General features: G+C 41.3%; 1 protein-coding gene across 1 annotated transcript in view; it reads left to right on the forward strand.

Annotated features, from left to right (window-relative positions):
* The first annotated feature begins 824 nt into the window (after window positions 1-824).
* The window catches only part of LOC5569131 (mediator of RNA polymerase II transcription subunit 1), a 44,765-nt gene continuing 29,809 nt past the window's right edge, over window positions 825-15,780 (forward strand). The window contains exon 1 of the mRNA XM_021848431.1: window positions 825-1,006. The gene's annotated coding sequence lies outside the window, so the exon portion shown is untranslated. The remainder of the gene's footprint in view (window positions 1,007-15,780) is intronic.

The raw sequence follows: 15,780 nt of genomic DNA on the forward strand, positions 1-15,780 counted from the left end.
AAATTTTCAAAATCTTACAGATTTTTAAAAAATTGACTTGGCATCCTCTGCGTCTACCCTGGCCGACAGCAAGCAAAAAGGAGCAATAGGGTCCTAAAGCCCTGTCCCAATTTTAGTGCCAAACGCTTAAGTTTAGGCCAAAAACACATGTTTACTCAATTTTTTAATGTTTTCCGTTGGTTTAAGCCCAAAAAACATTTTTTTAGATTTTTTCACATCCTTTGGCTTAAACTCAAATTTTGGGTGTATTTTGTTTTCCGTGTCCCTTACGAAATGTCAGATAGGAACAACCCCAGTGGTCGAACTAAAACCCCTGTGGTGTTTTCGTCGACTAAGCGAACGTCAAACATGATCAAAAGTGTCAAGGATCACTTATGGACCAAATGTTTAAATTAAAGTTTAAACATGATATAGCCATTATTTGAGCGGGAAAAATTGCTAAAGTAGTTACAGTAACATGCATTTTCGTGTTATTAAATAAAAACAAGATTTCATTAAAAATTTTAGGACCCAATTCTGGGTAGCTTTGAAACACCGTGCGCACCTGTCTGCTCTAGTACTGCATCAATTGCCGTTGCCAACCGCACGGCACCAAAAAGGCAGTCGCCAACCAATGAGAATATATACCGAGGTGTGGAAAAGGCATTTAGTATGCGTGACATCCGTGTACGGTGCAAAATGTTTCACAACTACAAGCGAGCGAGCTCCCATAAGAAGCCGTGTAAATTAATGACGTAGTTATTTTTGTTTACGTTTTTTCTCCTTACTAATACATAGCCATTGCTTCTTCTTCCACACCTTAGTATATATTCTCATTGGTCGCCAACCATCTCATGTCATGAAGGAAAGAAAAAGTTGCAGCCGTGAGCTTGTTTGTCCAAAATCCGAAAGTGAAAATTTACCCCGGAAAAGTGCCGATAATGCATCCGTGAATAACGGGAATCGTCTCTCCAGTGCATCCGGCGTTCGAATGAGATGTTTGTTGGATCCGCGCTCCGGTCAAAAGGTAAGTTTCGACCCGTTGCAACATTCGCTTCGAAGGGAAAATTTCTCCCCCATTGCTGCTGCCTGCGGTTTGGTATGCGGTAGGGCAAAAGACTGTCTTGTCGCGTTGACCTGTTGTCGCTGGGTTTTCACTTGTTTGACGGTTCGGTTGGGCTTTCCGAACATCCAAGGGAATGTGGTTTTCGGAATGTGCGTTGTGAAGGATATGTGGCAGAAGGCGACCTTCAATTTTCGACCTAGCGCTAATTTCTAACCCATTCATACGGGTTTGGCCTACTTTGTATGGAAATCCGAAAATTACCATAGACATTTTGTAGGTCCAAATTAGTGCTTTTCCACAAGTAGGTTCTAGCGAGACATTTGAAAAAGGCCTAACTGCAAAACGTTAACATTCGTGTAATTCTCGATTGCAGATTCGGTACCATTATTCACAACTATTTTGTACGTGCTATTTGCACATCCTACATAAACATTTCAAAATCAGCTTCCTTGACCTTGTAAAAAGTTTAAAACTAATAGGTTATCGTCACAAATAAATAAACATATATACACTCCCGTGCATAAGTTTGGGTTCACCCCCTAAAAAACATGCAAAAGTGTTCTGTCCATATCTCTGTGATTACACGTCCAATTGAAACTCTCTAAATCGCATTTGAAAGGCAAAGAGTTATTCTTACTTCGTATGTATTTTTCCAAAAACATTCTTTGAACTAAATTTTTACTTAAAGTAGTGACATTTTTCAAAAAAACACTGAAAAATCATATCTAGTTTCCTCAGCATTGGGTCGACCAAAATTTTAAATCAAAGTTTCATTAGAATCGTAATCTTATATTCTTTGAAGAGACCCCACGAAATTTTTGCGGAACAATCTGAAAAGTATTCAAAATCAATGAAACAGTCAGTCAAGTCATCGTGCAAAAGTTTGGGTTCACCCCTCAGTATGGTGTATCGTGCAAAAGTTTGGGTTCACCTGAACTTACTTAAATCTGTGAAATCTCAAACCAATCATGTACGTGCCATTATTTGCGCTCAAGAAAGCTTTAAACTATTAAAATCGGTTGAAAAATGGCAGAGATATTGACAAAAATGATGTGCGTGCGGCTCAGGTGAACCCAAACTTTTGCACGATTTGCATCATACTGAGGGGTGAACCCAAACTTTTGCACGATGACTTGACTGACTGTTTCATTGATTTTGAATACTTTCTAGATTTTTCCGCCAAAATTTCGTGGGGTCTGTACAAAGAATATAAGATTACGATTCTAATGAAACTTTGATTTAAAATTTTGATCGACCCAATGTTGAGGAAATTAGATATGATTTTTCAGTGTGTTTTTTGAAAAATGTTACAACTTTAAATAAAAATTTTGTATACAAAATTCAAAAAATGTTTTTGGAAAAATACATACGAAGTAAGAATAACTCTTTGCCTTTCAAATGCGATTTAGAGAGTTTCAATTGGACGTGTAATCACAGAGATATGGACAGAACACTTTTGCATGTTTTTGAGGGGGTGAACCCAAACTTTTGCACGGGAGTGTACATGGACATGGACAAGTATGTTCAAAACTCATTATAGTGGCCTATTATGTGGCCCATAAAGTTTTGCATTTCAAATAATTTTAATAAAAATATTATTTTTGTTTCCTTTAGTCATTTTGTTTTGCTAATTAATTTTGTTAATTTCAACTTCAAAATTCATTTTCCTCAATATTTCCTTGACTTGATAAAAAGTGTAAACTAACAAGTTATCGTAAGAATAAATAAACAAATTTCAAATTACAATAACACAATTATTCATGAAACTGGTCGGAATCAAACATCATCGGCCGATTGGTTCTTTTACGAGACTTCAAATAGTTGAATTAAACATAGTTCCAGTTTGATTATTTTTGAAATTTGTTAATTTTATTGATTATTGAAGTGATTTGCATAATTCTTGAACAAACTCAAAGATTATGTGAAAAAAAAAACAATATAATGGCTATATAAAAGCATATCAGTTCCATTTCTGCTGGATTTCCTATTCACATGGGACAATTATGCGTTTATGGGCAGTATACATTGAGCAAAAAAAAAATAAAATAAAAATGTACGAAAGCGTCTATTTGATTTTGACGGAAGTTTTCAGTTAGGCCTTTTTATGTCAAGTTAGGCCCTTGTAAAGACCCATTATTAGGCAAACCTTTAAAAAAAAAAATGAAAAAAATACCTCTAAAAAAGTGTTTCGCAAGCTCGTGAGAGATTGTAGGGGTAATTTACGTAAAAACGAATAATGAAAATCGAGTTGGTTCACATTTTGCAGTTAAGGCTTTTGTCTCTAATCTAATTCCTCCAGGAAATTTAGCAATTCTTCTAATGATATCAACAGATATTACTTCTGACATACTTTCATGGACTACTTCAGGGTTCCTTCAAGAAATTCCTCTAGAATTCTTCCAGTCTTTCTACCTGCGATTTTTCAACGGATGGTTAGAGGTATTCCTTCCGAATTTGCTCCATGAAATCCTTGAGAACTCCAATGTGTCTACCTCCGGTAATTACTACAAGGATTACCGTGAAAGTTATGGACGTATCTCAAAGGGATTCCCGGGATAATTGAGGAAAAATGTCAGGAAGTATAAAAAAGAGTCAAAGAGGGATGTCCGAAAGCATCTCAGAGAGGTTTCCAGAAGAATCCTTGTAGTAGAAGAATCTAAGGAGGATTTCCGGAAGAACTGCAGAAGAATACTACTAGAAGCATATCCAGAAGAACCTCAAAAGTAATTTCAGAAAAGCCCCATGAACATTTTCGGAAGAATTCCAGAGGTATTTTCTGAAGAGTCCTCAAGAAACATCCGGAAGTACTCCAACGGAATTTCTTACAGAATCTTAGGAACATTTTAGGAAGAGCTCCAGAGGAATTTTCGTAAGAATCCCAGGGGTATTTTCGGAAATCCAGTTTGTTTGAAATTCAAGGACTATGGGCGAAACTATTTATTTTCCTTGTCACTCGTACTTCGCACCATGACTAACTTTTGGTAAGCTGGTATACAGATAGATTAAGCTCTTCGAAATATAACAAGAAGGGTATTTGGGGATTCCTGACAAGGTTACTGGCGAAATTCTTGTTTAATTTCCATGCAGGTTCATAGCAAATTTTTGATGAGATATTTGCTGAAATCCTTACGGATATCAAACCGATAATTGATATTGAAATTATGAAAGTTATTTCTGAGAGATCATTGAAAACATTATCACTAGATTGCTATTATGGTTTTGAGTGGGTATTAGAAAAGACCCTTGGCGAATTCTGCCTGAAATTCTTAACAGAAAGCTGAAACAAAAAAAAATGGCGAATTTCTTGCTACATTTTTTTTTTGAAATTATGTTCAGATTAATTAACAATTCCGTTTGGAGGATTTCTTTGGTTGTTGATGATACTTATGAGGTCCCTGAAGAGATTTTGCATGGATTTTTCCATATTTACAGCGAATTCTTTTTATCATCCTTAACAATATTTTTAAAATATTGTTTATAAATTCATGGCAAGATATTTGATGGATAAATAAATAGCGAGGTCCTTTAGGTATTCTAAGCCATATTTTTATTGAGCTCATCACGCGATTCATGAGAGATGTAATTTTTGTTTTATGTTAAAATTGTTAGCCAACTTCATAGGATGCCAAAAAAGGTATTTGGGAATATCCTTTCTGTTAATCTCTTCTTGGATTCAGCATGAGTTTCACCAGATCAAGAATTTCTTAAGGAAGAGCCATAACTAACGCATAGCTCCGAAGACATTCTCAACAGGTGATAGATTGACTATTGAACTTTGCTTTTTTGTGGACATATAGTCTTCATTTACATACCCAGAGAAGAAATTTGTTCATATGATTCCAAAATCTCTCTGAACTTCCCATGAGCTCTAGTGGCTGGACAGGCTTTAGATGTTTCAACAAATAGTTTAGATATTTTTGACCAAAACTGTTTCTAAAATTAAAAACGTTTGAAGCTTATAGTGTTTTATAAATATATGCTTCATGAATAAAGTCCTTCAAATTTGCATGAGGAAAAAACGAAAATATCAAGTCCAAAGATCATTTGTTTGTTAATAAAAGAGTTTGTTAATATTTTGAGCAATCGGGAAAAATCCGTATATTGCAAAATTGGCATTGAATGGCCCCCTGATTTCTGGAAGGCATCTTAAACGAAATCTTTGGATGGATTCCTTAGGTAGTTCGCGAAAATCACTCACACCTAATTTAGAATGCCGAATCTCGGCTAATTTTAACCGCTGGACAAATAAAGATCTAGAAAACTCTAAAAAGCCTCATTTCGTAGTTTTCAGATTTCTCGAAGAATACTTAACAGACTCCTTATTACCTGCCATTGTGTACCAGGTCCCTACGCACCATATGTTCATCGATTTCAAGGTGGTATACGATAGTATCGACCGCGTAGAGCTATGGAAAATCATGGACGAGAACTGCTTTCCCGGGAAGCTCACAAGATTGATCAGACCAATGATGGACGGTGTGCAAAACTGCGTAAAGATCTCGGGCGAACACTCCAGTTCGTTCGAGCCCGGCGGGGACTACAACAGGGCGATGGACTTTCGTGCTTGTTGTTCAATATTGCGCTTGAAGGTGTCATGTGGCGAGCCGGACTTAACAGTCGAGGCACGATTTTCACGAGATCCGGACAATTTGTTTGCTTCGCGGACGACATGGATATTATTGGGAGAAAATTTGGAACGGTGGCAGATTTGTTCACCCGCCTAAAACGCGAAGCAACAAGTGTCGGGCTAATGGTGAATGCGTCGAAAACAAAGTACATGCTGGTTGGCGGAACTTAGCGCGACAGGACCCGCCTAGGAAGCAGTGTTACGATAGACGGAGATACTTTCGAGGTGGTGGACGAGTTCCTTGTTGACGGCTGACAACAACGTTAGTCGGGAAACAGAAAGGCGCATCATCAGCGAAAGTCGTGCCTACTAAGGGCTCCAGAAGAAACTGCGGTCAAGAAAGATTCAACCCCGCACCAAATGCACGATGTACAAAACGGTGGTAGGTCATTTGGCATAAAGTCGTTTGGCATAAAGCCGTTTGGCATAAAGTCGTTTGGCATAACGGTCATTTGGCATAATGTCGTTTGGCATAATGATCGTTTAGCATAATAGTCGTTTGGCATAATGAGTCTGAAATCAAGAATTTCTTAAGATGACATTCGTTTTTACTTTTCTATTGAATCTTTCTGATGATATCACGCTTGTTTTTGGAGTCATGATACAAAATGATACTTTATTCAACAATCATATGCTCTTTATTAAACTAAAGCATATTAGGAAAGTTATTGTCAATAATATTTTGATACCCTTCTTTCAAATATTAATGCTTCTTTTATATTTCGCTATTGGAATAAATTTTTCACCCTTCTTTCAAACGATCAAGGTTTTTTTTCTAAATATGATGAAAATATAATTATAGGTATAAAAACCGTTGATTTAAAATTTAAAAAATTTCACCTTCTTTTATACATAGGCTGTTCTTTGGAGCTATATTTTTTAAATATTTTATTGTTTCCGAGTGACAAAAGGGTGGCTTTCAATAATATTGATGTGTTCAAGTTATCAGCGAACGGAGACATCGTTTACTGCAGATACTTCGATGGGTTGTACTACACTGAACCAAGGAATCATATCCGATTTATCTGAAAACACATATAGTTTTTTTCCATCTAGTTTTTCATATGACGTTTATCAATATATCACATGAACAGTGTCGAGATGGTTTTGATTGGATTTATCTGATGGAACACATACCTTAGATGTGATAAATACATACGAATTATGGGATTATGTCAATGAATTTCATGTAAAATTTAGATGAGAATAATTGATTTGGTTAATAATGTCCATGTGATATTATAATGAATTTTAAATGAACTTTATTTTTGTTTCACTAAATTGAACAAACAAAATATTTGAATTTCGAAATGATTTATTGATAATCTGCTTTTGCTCCTAAGCTCTAATTACATTTTCATTGAAATCAGGGTTGAACCAGAAAAAAAAGTTGTGTTTCCTGATTGCTGATTTGCTGCACCAGTAACTCAAGCGATAAAGTTCTCAGAACTGCTTCTTTTCTGTAATTTCAAATACAACATATTAATTTACTCCAATTAGTTTTTTTTTCTAAACATTCAACTTACATTTCGTTATCAAAAATTCCAATTCACGTCGCTCTGACCAGATGAACCCGAAATTTTCAATAAAATTCTGAAACGCATTCTAAAAGATAATTGTGCTTAGTTATTTGGCATTTTACGAAATTTACATTTAAAAGCTTACCATGAAATCTCCGAGAATCCCAGATCTGTGAAGAGTGAATCAAAAAGATGCGCCATCTTGAAACTCTGCTATAAGTTTTCACATGTGCACATCACATAGACTTTATCAGGTAACATCCATAACACTTGGTCATGTATAATTTACCGGTATAACAGATAAATATTATTAGGTATCATATTGATTTTTACGTGTTTTGTACATAAAATTCGATGGATACACATAAGATGAATGTGAATTCGATCATCGTTCAAGTATGTGACGTTTTTAATACTATTTATGATATTTCTTCGTTCAGTGCACTTTTCCCCGAATGTCGGTTTCCCGAATGTCGTTTCTCCGAACGCCAGTTCCCCGAATATCCCGGTTCCCGAAAAGTTTTTAGCACTCATAATTGTTGTAACTTTATACATTTCAGGGTGGTGAACGAACTGGCCATCTAATGTGCACCCTTCTTTATTTAATTCGCGGTTCTTTCGAATTTTACCGTCCTTAACATTTTTGCCAACATGTGTATAACCAAGAATGACAGAATACCTCCTTCTTTTGATCGTTTTTCGTTTTTTCTCGTTCACTATCCAGCCACTGAAGACTATTATAGCACCTATTTAAACTGCACCACTTTTCAGGGAAACCGCTTATTCGGGGTAGTGGCATTCATGGAAAAGGGTCATTTGATGAACAGGTATTCCGGGAACCGACATTTGGAGAACCACATTCGGGGAAAAGTAGCACAAACACTTCGATGATTCTGAACGCAATTGTTGATGTCTTTTCGTTTTATTTTGCCGCAATATTTTTTGTCGTCCAATCTTCTATTGATTTTATCATAAATTTTGCCTTCTTTTAAAAATAGGTTGTTCTTTATATTTACACTGTTTTAAATTTTATTATTTAGTAAAGTTTAATGTTAACCATTTTTATGTTTTGCTGGTCTATCAATTTTTGCAAGACGTGCTATTGTAATGATAATTACTTTAGAACCTGCCAATATACCTGCTTCTTTTTTGCAAACGCATGATCTCCTTTCGAAATACGCTGGAAAAATATTATCTCAATCACAAATTTACCCTTCTTTCGATAATAGACGGTGGTTTTGATGTACATTTCAAAAATTAGCAAATTTATATTGAATGGTTGAAAAGTTTTTCCACAAATGTTTTCTTTTAAAAATGTGTTGTTAATTGGAGTTATGCCGTGATAATTTTTTTTTGGCGTTAGAGCCTTAAGCATTTTAATCGAAAAATAATCTGTTCTCATATATAGGCTATTTTTTCATTATGCTGCAGTAATAGATCTTTGGGGCTTTTTATATTTTGCAAATAAATTTTTCCTTCTTTTATCAAGTAATTTTAGTGTTACGTCCAAAAAGGAACAGAGCGAACTTTTTTTTGCCAATTTACTATATTCAAATATGTATATCGCAACAAGCTCAAAGATTCTCTATGTTCTGGGATGTAGAAAAAAAATCTGGAGAGATCTTCCACCAGACCCATCACGAGTATTGTTTAGTAATGCTATCCAATGTCACAACAGTTTATTTACATTTATAGCTTGGAAAAATTCTGAACGAACACCACATGTGTTGAGAACCTACCAGAAATGTTTGCTATGGGCTCGGTGGTGTTGATCTCGGCAAAAGCTACCAAAATGCGGATATTCATTCTAAGTATGATTATGCCAAACGGCCATTATGCCAAATGACCATTATGCCAAACGACCATTATGCCAAACGGCCATAATGTTAAACGGCCATTATGCCAAACGACCTTATGCCAAACGGGGTACAATCGTACAAAACGCTCATAAAACCGGTAGTCCGCTACGGGCATGAGACGTGGACTATGCTCGAGGAGGACAAGCAAGCTCTGAGGGTTTTTGAGCGCCGAGTACTAAGGACCTGAGAGAGACTCGCGAAGAGGAAAAATATCAACGTCATATGCAGCCCAGATTCCCCTCTCACGAAACGTCAAATGCAGCCCACCGTTTTTATGGCTGAAAAAGTGAAAAGTATTGTGTTCAAAGTAAACTGTTATTAAAAACCTCAGTCGGAGAAGCAGTTTTTTCCAAAGTTGCTGATAAATCTAAGCAGAAGATTAATTATTTCTAATGTCTGCTACGTTTGCTGGCATGAAATTTCACTCAAATGGCTATTTATGATTCGATGTGAGTCAAACTTAATCATTTTTTGCTGAGAGGTTCATGTGAGGATTTGAATAGCATGCGCATAATTGGTATGCACAAAGTGAAATAAGAAAAAAACTCAGCAATCACAGAAAAAGAAGACCGTCTTCGCGAGTCTCGTCTCAGCTAAGGACGATCTTCGGCGGCGTACAGAAGAACGGCGTGTGGCGGCGAAGGATGAATCACGAGCTCGCTCAACTATACGGCGAACCCAGTATCGTGATGGTAGCTAAAGCTGGAAGGATATGTTGAGCAGGGTATGTTGCAAGAATGCCGGACAACAACCCTGTAGAGATGGTGTTTTCGCTACGAATCCGGTCGGTACAAGAAGGCGTGGAGCGCAGCAAGCTAGGTGGATTGAACAGGTGCACTAGGATCTGGAGAGCGTGGGTCACAGTCGAGGATGGAGAGAAGCGGCCATGAACCGAGTGAATTGGCAAAATATTGTTTTATCAAGATAATTGATGTAAAACCTGTTGAGTACGCCCCTGGCGTAGCTGCGCATCTTCCATCCAACAATCTGGCCCACTCATACCAGCCCAACCAGGTATAGTACAGTCCCTCTTTTCTCTAGAACGTTGGCCGAACGTCATAGGCAATATGTTATTGTAGGAACAATAGAGCGAACAGAAGACAACCCACGTTGAATTAGATGTTGTGCAAACCAAGAAATTAACTAAATCTAAACATAACTTTATTGTATATTTACGTTGATTTGTAACGTGGCAACTTATAGGTAAACTATTATTGAATTAGTGCTTACTTGAAGTTATTGAAAAACCATTTCTCTACAGTAGTGCCGGCTTAAAACTAAATGAATTCATTCTAACCTAAAGCTACGCTACTCTAAACATACATGCAAGGTAATTATAAATAGTTAAAGTAGTTCCAATTGAGTATTTACACGATATTGTTCCGGTACAGATATATGTACGATCACAGAAGATAGCATAGACAGCGCCAAGCATCGACCTTTATCATTGACCCTATGTACAAACTTACCGTGGACCCTGCACAGTGGGACTAAACGTAAGTAGTAATGGTAAAAAATTGTTTAACTCCGTTTGATCTTCGATGGTAACATCGCCATATAAAATTGTAGATTAATTTAAGTAAAATGCCATTCCAGGAATATAATAATACTCCAATTACGAACGTAATACCCATTGTCCCGGTTGTTCCTACCGGTATTATTATTTCGGAAATTATCCCGTGCAATTAGTTGGCAAATCCCAACATCTTATTATATTCGTTTATATTAACGAATCGGTCAATTCAGTCATGTCGAGCCGCGGTCGGTCAAATAAAGGCAGTAATGCCGGTGGGGGTGATAGTGATGCGAATGGTGGTGCAACTAATGGTGCGATTGGTGGCATAACTGAAGGTGGTGCAACTGGTGGTTTAAGGGTGGTGGTCACCGACGAAACCGTGGAACCGGAAGCATCATTTCCCGGTCAATCGTGTAGAGTTTGCCGTCGAGAGGACAACGAACAAATGGTGAGGTGTGATAAGTGTCTCAAGTGGTTTCACTTTATCTGCGTGGGAGTCACCCAAGCCATCGAAGACGTTCCGTGGAGCTGTGCTGGCTGCGAGAGCTCGACACAAAATGCCAATTTGCAGTTGAATCCAGCTGGCGTTGCTGCTTCTCACGGAGGTACCAAGAAGAAATCAATCGTTGCAGAGGACAATAACGCTTCAACGCATCTTCAGCCAAGCGTCCAGGTAACTCCAAAAACCTCAAACACGATCAAACCAAGCCAAACGAAGCCGAAGAAGACCACCAAGAAGCTCCCTAAGGATAAGTCTCCGATGTTGGAGTCGGTACCTCCGAAGGACGGGCATTCCCAGATGGACAGCTACAAGTTTCCGTCAAAGAAGATTGAACCAGCGCTGGAAGTCGGTGAGCAACAGTATTATAGCAGCAAGTATCCGTCGAAGATCGTTGAGCCACCGGTTCGAAAGGCTAATTCTGTGTCATCTCATACGTCAAGTCATGCGTCCATTAGATCTTCGCAATCTATCGCCAAGCTGAAGCTGCAGAAGTTGGAGGAAGAACGAATTCTTAATTCGAAGAAGTTGGAGCAAGAACGCCTCTACTTGGAGGAGAAATATAGACTTCTGGAACAGATGGCTAGTGATAGCGGATCAGATGTGCACAGCCAGTTAGACGTCGTAAGCAGATGGCTCCCTAGAGCAGAATCGAGTCAGCGGTCGTTTGTTCCTGAACCCGTCCACCTCGCTGCCAATTCCGTCGTCAACCTTCGACCCAGAGCAGGCGAAGAAGCGCTTCGTAGCGCGCAGCGTGAATTACCGCAGTATCAGCCTGCTGCCAATCAAGCCTTCGAAGACGAACACCGTAGTGGCGTCCGAGAAGTTCCGCAGCATGCTAGTCGCCTGCCGGAGTATGATGAAGATCGCTGTCAGTTAACCAAGAAGCAGCTAGCGGCGCGACAGGCCGTTTCCAAGGATCTGCCCCCGTTTTCCGGCAACCCCGAGGATTGGCCTCTATTCATAGCGACATTCAACAACACGACGGCCATGTGCGGCTTCACAAACGACGAGAACATCTTCCGATTGCAGAAAAGTCTGAAAGGACGTGCCTTCGAAGCAGTGAAGAGCCGATTAGTTCATCCTGCCAACGTTCCCGGCGTGTTGAAGACTTTGAAGATGATGTTCGGGCAGCCAGAAGCCATTGTTCATACGCTGATCGAAAAAATCCAAGCTTTGCCGGCCATTAGAGAAGACAGACTGGAAACTCTGGTGGATTTCGCCGTCAGTATCGAGAACTTCTGCGCGACTGTGGATGCCTGCGGCTTGGATGAATACCTGTACAACTCTACTCTCCTGCATCAGCTAGTTAGCAAGCTACCACCAACTATCAAGCTGAATTGGGCGCAGTACAGGATCGCACTTCCGGGAGTCAATTTAGCGTCGTTTAGCACTTGGATATACTCCCTCGCTGAAGCTGCTAGTGCAGTTACAATCCCAAACATAGTAAACTCCAGACCAATCCGGAGTGAGAGTCGCACAACAAAGAAGGGAAATGCCTTCGTGAATGCTCATTCCGAAAACGCCTCTTCAGAATCTCGTTCACCGAATCCTTCAAGTGGGAAGCGCTCGAACGCCAACGGAGAATGTCCCGTTTGCAAAGGAGCCTGCAAGGCGGTCGACAAGTGCAAGCGGTTTCTAGAGTTTTCCCGCGATTCGCGCTGGTCCACGGTACGAGAATTCGGACTCTGTCGTCGTTGTCTCAGCCGACATAACGGCGAGTGTCAAGCCAAGCTTTGCGGAAAGGATGGTTGCCAGTTCAAGCACCACGCGCTGCTGCACAAAGACCAAAAGCAACAATCACCCGCTTCACCAACAACGCAGTCATCTCCTGCATCGATCCCAACGACGACGGACGGTACGGAGCCTCCTAAGACAGGAGCCGGTCCTTCGACGCATAGTTGCCACGCACATCAGACTAAATCGAGCGACATACTGTTTCGCTATCTTCCGGTTGTGCTACACGGCAAGTATAGATCGATCCGTACACACGCTTTCCTCGACGACGGTTCGGATCTCACGCTACTCGACGAAGAGTTAGCCGATGAACTAGAGCTAGATGGAGAAGTGCGATCGCTTTGTCTTCACTGGACCGGTGGCACGCAACGTCAAGAGAAAAAGTCTCGGATCGTCGAACTCGAGATAGCTGGTGTACACAAAGGAGCTAAGAGTTTCACAATCAACGGTGCACGTACTGTGAACGAACTTATGCTTCCGCACCAGACGATGGACACCGAAGAACTCGCATCGCTTTACCCTCACCTAATGGGACTGCCGATCGAATCATATCACAGCGTTCGGCCACGTATCCTCATTGGCCTTAAGAACCAGCATCTCAGCCTTGCGCTCAAGTGCCGCGAAGGTAAACCGAACGATCCCGTCGCTATCAAGACCCGTCTAGGATGGACAGTTTGTGGAGGAAGATCCACAGATGTAACCAGCCCAGTGCACTCTGTTTATCACATCGGTTCATGCGAGGATCAGTGCCCAGCGGACGAAGATCTACACCAAGTTATCAAAGACTACTTTGCGTTGGATAGCTTGGGGATCATGAAGCCTTCTGAAGCACCTCTCTCCGTCGAGGATCAACGAGCGCAGTCCCTTCTCCAGTCGCTAACTAAGTTCACAGGAGAACGCTATGAAACCGGTCTTCTCTGGCGATACGACGCCGTTCGCCTGCCGGACAGTCGAGCGATGGCCCAGCGACGTTTCCAGTGCCTGGAAAAACGCATGCTAAAGGAGGAAACATTGGCAAAAACGTTGAAGGAGAAAATGAGCGACTACCTGAGGAAAGGCTACATACGAAGGTTATCTGACGAAGAATTGCGGCAGCCATCTCCGCGCGTTTGGTACCTCCCAGTGTTCCCAGTGACAAACCCAAATAAACCAGGGAAAGTAAGAATCGTATGGGACGCTGCGGCTAAAGCATTCGGAGTATCGCTGAATTCTACCTTGCTGAAAGGTCCCGATCATCTTTCGTCGTTGTTCGCTGTGTTGATCCGTTTCCGCGAACGTCTCATAGCCCTGACTGGTGACATACGGGAAATGTTCCACCAGGTACGGATCCGGCCAGAAGACCAGCAGTGTCAACGTTTCTACTGGAAGGACGATGATGGAAACGTAGCGGTCTACGTGATGTGCGTCATGACATTCGGCGCCTGTTGCTCTCCGAGCAGTGCCCAATATGCGATGAAACTCAATGCTCAGCGCTTCGCCCAGAAATACCCTACAGCGGTGGAGGTTATCGAGAAACGGCACTACGTCGACGATATGCTGGTAAGCGTCGATACAGAGGAGGAGGCGGTCGAACTTGCCAAAGAAGTGAGGTACGTCCACTCACAGGGTGGGTTCGAAATACGGAATTGGACCAGCAACTCTCAACGCGTCCTGGAGGCCCTACGTGGAAGCAACACGGAAGAGAAGAATCTTGACCTTTCGCCAGAATTGGGAACGGAAAAAGTGCTTGGAATGTGGTGGTGCACAGCTTCAGACATGTTCACCTACAAAGTCGGCTGGAACCGGTATGATAGTGATCTGTGGAAAGGTCGCCGCAAGCCTACGAAAAGAGAGGTTCTACGGGTTCTGATGACGATCTTCGACCCTCTTGGACTCATCGGGCCATTCCTCATATTTCTCAAGATCCTACTTCAAGAAATCTGGCGCAGTGGAATTCAATGGGACGACAAGATCGATGACAACGCCTTTGCCAAATGGTGCAGCTGGCTGCGAGTGCTGCCTCAAGTCGAACAGGTTCAGATACCTCGATGCTTCTGCTCCCAAACCTCTTCGGAGTACGACGACGTTCAGCTGCACACATTCGTAGACGCGAGCGAGAACGCTATGGCTGCCGCATGCTACCTACGATTTGAGCGGAATAGCTTCGTTTGGTGCCGTTTAGTTGCCGCCAAAACAAGAGTAGCACCTTTGAGATACCACTCTATCCCGCGACTTGAGCTAATGGCAGCTGTTATCGGTACACGACTTTCCCAAACGGTCACCGAATCTCTGTCAATCACTCCAAGTAAGCAGTTCTTCCACTCGGACTCCAGGGATGTGATCTGCTGGATAAACTCGGACCATCGTCGTTACACACCTTTCGTTGCCAGCCGTGTTGGCGAGATTCTGGAAGCTACGGACCAGAAACAATGGCGGTGGGTCCCGACAAAGCTTAACGTAGCTGACGAAGGCACGAAGTGGGAGAAATTTCCGGACATGACACCAGAATCCAGGTGGTTCATCGGGCCAGAGTTTTTACAGCATTCGGAAGAATTATGGCCGTGCCAATCAACGAAAGGCAGCAAGACATCAACAGAACTCCGTCCTTCACTGCTAACTCACTTCTCCGCACCAGATCCACCAATCAACGTCTCCAGCTGGAAGCGGATGATCAAAGTAGCCGCACTCGTATACCGTTTCGTTACGAACTGTCGCCTGAAGGTCCAGAAGAAGTCCACCATTCATGGGCCTCCTTCCACGGAGGAAAAGCAAATTGCCGAACGCTACGTGATTCGTCAAGCTCAACGAGAAGCCTACCCAGACGAAATAGCAATTCTGCAGAAGCCGTCGAAACCCATTCCCAAAACCAGTTCCTTGTTTAAACTATCTCCTTGGATGGATAATGACGGATTGATGCGGATGCGAGGAAGAATCGACGCCTGTTGTCAAGCCACCGAAGACGCTAAGAACCCAATTATCCTCCCACGAGACCACCATA

The sequence above is a fragment of the Aedes aegypti genome, chromosome 3, assembly GCF_002204515.2.
Source record: "Aedes aegypti strain LVP_AGWG chromosome 3, AaegL5.0 Primary Assembly, whole genome shotgun sequence".
NCBI classification, from domain to species: Eukaryota; Metazoa; Arthropoda; class Insecta; order Diptera; family Culicidae; genus Aedes; species Aedes aegypti.